The 5,550-nt window shown below is 34.5% G+C and overlaps 1 long non-coding RNA gene across 1 annotated transcript; it reads left to right on the forward strand.

The window, feature by feature from the left end:
• Nucleotides 1–419: 419 nt before the first annotated feature.
• On the forward strand, nt 420–5,211 carry LOC311291360. Its single transcript, XR_014627545.1, has 4 exons — nt 420–846; nt 2,631–2,706; nt 2,847–2,939; nt 4,888–5,211. It is a non-coding gene; the product is annotated as an uncharacterized lncRNA (long non-coding RNA).
• The last annotated feature ends 339 nt before the right edge of the window (nt 5,212–5,550 follow it).

The following is a 5,550-nucleotide window of genomic DNA, read 5'->3' on the forward strand; positions in this document are numbered from 1 at the left end:
GGATCATATGTGTATTTTTGTTTTTGTAAAGACTCCTAATTCAATGTTGATTTAGCACATATATCTCATCACAAAATGTCCTGATGTCATTGGAGGACACAGAATCCTGTACTGATGAACAAATATAGCAAATACGTATGTGTGAGATTAGGGTTAGGGTTAGGGTTAGGGTTAGGGTTACCCTAACCCTAGCACAAAATATTTCAATATACAGCAAAGAAGGAAAATCAGAAGCTAAATCGATAATAAAGAAAGAAGTTATGAGAATGTGGCAGGAACAATAGAATAGAGGAAACAAGGGAGGGGAACTATGTTTATAAACCCTTAAGTTGGGCTACGAAGGGGGAAATCATTGCAAGGTTACAGTTAGGGCACACTAGACCAAACAAAACTGTGCATCTAATAGGGAAGCATGATACTGGTTTATGTAATAATTGCAATGTACCTGATCAGCAGAGTATTGTTATGATGTGTAATAAATATGATAGCATAGTGAAGAGGAAAATTTAGGGCATGGGAGGGATTTTAAAAGAAATATTAAATAAATCATCAGGCCATAAAATAATGTAATATTTATTTTTAGTTTCTAAGAGCTACCAAGCTGGATAAAATCATTTGTTTTATTTATTTATTTCGTATAATGACATAGCATGTAAGCCAGAGATCATTTATAACCTGAGGGTGGCGGTAATGCACTAAAACAGTTTGCGACCGCCGTTAAAAAATCAAAGAAGAAGAATCGCACGTCACACTGCAAAGTCACCAGGAAAAGTATCCTGCCGATGAAAGAGGCTGCTGACACGTGGAGAGAGACACTGCCTTAATTGGACTAAAACCCTAAAACAGGTAAGTAAACATTAAAAAAAAATTAATTTAATATGTTATTCAGTTGAGAGATGATATCAGATGAATTGGAAGTCACACATGCCCCCTAATACCTTGAAAAACTTCTTAAAACTGCGGCAATTTGCGCGGGCACATTAACCGAAAAGTCGACAAATGCGCCCGCGCGTTCTGCTGTTTTTTTTTTTTTTTTTTTTTTTTTCCACATAGCAGCAAAATAGACTTAAAATACTCCGTCATTTATGGTCATACAGACTTGAAATATGGAAAAATAAACTGTAAAATGTCTTTTTTATGTGTCCACTTACAATCGAAACAAAACATTATGCTTTTGTGTGCTTTCTGCCTCTCCTTCTACATGAACTTTTTTTCTGGAGCAGGTCTCTAAACGTAAGCAAAACTCAGCAAATACACACTGTCAAGAGTAATCTTTATAATAATTTAAGTGTTTACTTTTTAATTATCTAATTCAAAACGAAAGAGAATATTCTGTTTATGTAATCTATATAAAAAGAGAGACGTTAGTCGTTCTCATGGCAACTCATTATCTGCTAATCACCCGCTGAAAGCGCGCGCTATTCAAACGTAAATATCTTTGTTCTAATATGAATCGCGTTTGTATGCGTGAATGAACGGCTCAGATGCTCGTTTACTACAATTACAACATGCTATTTTTACATGAACGTAACGCTATTATAGTTTAGCTTTTCCTTAACTATATTGCAATACTGAGATGAGTAAAAATCTGCTGAAATATGTTCATGAAATATGTTGTTTAAATAAAATGCAATGTTTTAAACGTATGCTATTACACTGCAAATTAAAATGTATACGCCCTATATTAATGTATCATAAAATATATATGCTTGAGACGAAATATGAATGTTTTTAGACAATACTAATGAATCCTTAACTTTGAAATACGTATGATAAAATGTATGCTTTTTACAAAGGAAAAATTACACTTGGAATAGTTAAAATTGTAATTGTTGTTGACTTTCATATTATTGTGTTTCATTAGTCACAATTTTGGGGAGAGGATAAATATTCCAAACCTGTCTGAAAATACAATATGATGATTAACTGCACAATTACTAGAAATGTTTACATTGGATATTATAAAATTTGCTTGCATAAAAATTTGTTTAACTTTAAACCAATTCTGTAGAATGGCCCATATATCCTATTTGAACAGGATTTGTTTCCAGGTATGACTGTGGGCTTTTGACTTTCATTTATATTAGTATTATTTTGTTAACTATATGCTAAATAAATTAAAAGCAATATACTGTGTCTGTGTGTGTGTATACATTTCTTGTCAGCAGTCTTCTTAGGTGTGTCTTCTTAGCTACAATTAAGTTTTAAGAGTTTTTATCCAGTCATCAATGGCTTATTGATCATTATAGGTATTATCAATAATTAAGTTGTTGTTGCTAGTTTGAGTCGAGAAATACACATTTCAGCATTATCATCAATAATCTGTGTGTGCATTTTCCTTGAGAACCAAGCAAGTTGACTCATGAAACCATTTGTTTATTATATCGTGATTGCATATCTCAATCACAATATTGACCTCAATAATTCCAATGACAATGACATTTTCCCCAAATCGTGCAGCCCTTGCCAGAAGTATATAGCCTAGATATCTTTACACTGTCCGCTCAGTACAACAGAGGCAGGAGCTCTGCACTGGGGTTGCTCGAGTTATATGGGCACACAACTTGCTACAAGAGCTATATCCACTATTACGAACAATAAAGTAATATTTGACAAATTTTGTCTTTCAGATTCTGAAAATGTTCAAAGGCCAATCTCAAGATACTCTGGGAGGTCTTTCTCAGAGCAAATGGTCACTTCTAAGAGGTTTGTTTAATCGATTCCAGAAAACAACAGTGTCCCATGCCCCCATTTCTTTAATTCACTCTTGGCACTCTCACCCATGCTACAGTTCCTGTAGATTACCACACACATGTAATTTCTAAATGGTGAATTTGTTTCTTCAGGCTCTTTACCAACCGGCTGATAGCAAAATTCAATATGAAGGGGAAGGTGAAGAAGCAGAAACTGCCTCTGGAGACGACTAAAACTTTTGAAAGGTAAAGGTACACAAATTATGTTAGTATTATTATAATAAAATGATACCCAATTGTACTTTTTAAACTGGTAACCTACTGAACAAACTTTTAAAAAAATTGCAAATTGAAAAGCACATGCTACATGCATAAAGTTTAAAAACACAATGAACTAATTTCTTTTTTTTTTACTTCTTTTTTTACATTGTTCTATTTTAATAAATTAAAAGCACTCAGATAGACAAAAGTGAGGGTAAGCATTAAGACAATTCATCAAGACAAAGTTAATCATTCAAGGGCTGTGAGTATTTTCTCTTTGCCTTTTGTTTGATTCACATTAATGATGCCATCATCAGAAGGTTTATTAGACTGAATGCAGATCAAATAATACCAATCTCCCCTTTTCTCCAAACTATTTACACCAATTTAAGATATGAACTGTTTAAGTGAATACTCTCCAATCCGGTCATTTTGACATATTTTGTTGTGTATTTGATGGTTAAATGCGCACACAAAGCCTAAAATATAATTTCCTTGTCTAGTTGCGGTCGGTTTCGGTGCGCACACACATAAGCCACCTTGAAGTTGGAAACAGCGTCCCTTGCTCGAAATTATTGTCCATTATTACATGGCTTGGTTGAACTCTAATGTAGAAAGCGGTGTGTTATTTCTTGATAACACATCTGCTAAGTATAACACACCGTTGCCATGAAAAACAGGTTTGCTATAGACGCAGGATTCTAACCGTAGAGACGTAACGGAGTATTTTCTTTAGCAGAAGCAATACAATCCTTTTTAAATGAATAAACTCCTTTTTAAATCAATTTTTTATGTCAAATTATTAATTTATTTGGTGGGTAGCCATGTAATAAGCGGGATAATGTAGAGCGAGGCGGTTGTTATAGCGAATACAACCACTTCAGGCAGATTCAAGACCCCTCCGCATCAGCCTGCGGGGTTGTATTCGCTATAACATCCGCCTTGCTTTACATTATCCCTTACTTAAATAGCTCTTTTTTATTATCAAACAAGTAACCGCAATGCAACAGTAGAGACTGCATTTTACAACAACTCTCTTCTGCATTGCAAATATCAAAAATGCATCACAGACAGATGATTTAATATTATCTCGTATAGAAACGGCTGGCAAAGATGGAATTTGCAAGATAACATCTATATTTCATTAATAAATAGTAAGTGCATTTTCTCAATTTCTCCAGTACTGACAGCAGAACTGATAACGCTGGAGCTGGATACTTCACTGGATTACCTCTTTCTAAACTCATCTACAAGTAATCTAGTATTTGCTAAAATGGAAGTTATAGTATCCAAAAGCATTACATTTGGGCTGTGCTTGAGAAATTTTATTATATGCAGTCTCTCTCAATTCATGATTGCTATCTTAAATATCTTGTCACCCAAGGCCACTGTCTATTGCAGTCTTACACCTTCCTAACATACAGCGACGCGAGTTTACAGAACCCATTTTCAGTCATTTGTTTGCTGCCATATACCACACCAGTCACCATTGGTCACTGTAGTATTGCCACTTCAAGGATTAGTTCACCTCAAAATGAAAATTTCCTGATAATTTACTCACCCCAATGCCATCCAAGATATTCATGTCTTTCTTTCTTCAGAGGAAAAGAAATTAAGTTTTTGAGGAAAACATTCCAGGATTTTTCTCCACACAATGGACTTCAACGGTAACCAAATTGTTGAAGTCCAAATCAATGCAGTTTCATGCTGGACGTAGGCAGAAGTACCGCCCCGTTGTTTACAAAGTGAACTTGCGAAGACTAATACAAACCATTTTAAATAAACTGACAAAAATCCATAAATATGTCATTCAACATACAATAAATTTGAACAATCCTCCTCCACGCTTGTAAACAATGAGCCGGTATAAAAATATTGTATGTTAACTTGCAATGTTACTTATGGATTTTTTGTTTTTGTTCAACTCTTGCAGCTGCAGTCATAAAATGGGATAAAGAAGCTACAGAGGCTACAATCAAGCATCATGCAGCAGAACATCTTAAACGTGCCGTGGAGGGCATACAGGGGTGGAAATAATGAGGAATTTTACATGAGTACTGTAAGGCGCGTGTGTTTATTTCTAGTTTAGGGGACTTTATGTCTCTCTCCCCCTTTCCAACCACCCACCCCCAATCTTGGTCTGGAGTAATTTGTTTTTTGTTCACTTGGCAGTTCAGTGTAACCATTAGAGTTGTTTTATTTATCAGCCTGTTCATAATTTGCTGAAAACCTCATTAAAGATGGAAAAAAATTGTCATTTCAAACTATTTTTGCTTTTTTTTTAATCAATAATCAGATGTCACTTATTTCCAATTGCAAAAATATAAGGCTACTAAAAAGTATTTGCATGTTTTAGACAGGTGCATCAAAGGGATAGGTATTAATTTATTATTTACAATTTTAAAGCAGTAGTTCTGCACACTGCTTTTACTATGACTAGAATGAGTTTTATTGAATACCATGTTGTCATCCAACCTTGGAACAAAAGCCTGTTTGATGACCAAAACATGGTTTAATAAAGCTAATAGTAAAGCTAATTTCGTTTGTGCATCTTAAAATTTTGTATGAATGTTCTTTAGACGTCTGTAAGTGACGT

Source organism: Rutilus rutilus (assembly GCF_951802725.1).
Source record: "Rutilus rutilus genome assembly, chromosome: 6".
NCBI lineage: Eukaryota > Metazoa > Chordata > Actinopteri > Cypriniformes > Leuciscidae > Rutilus > Rutilus rutilus.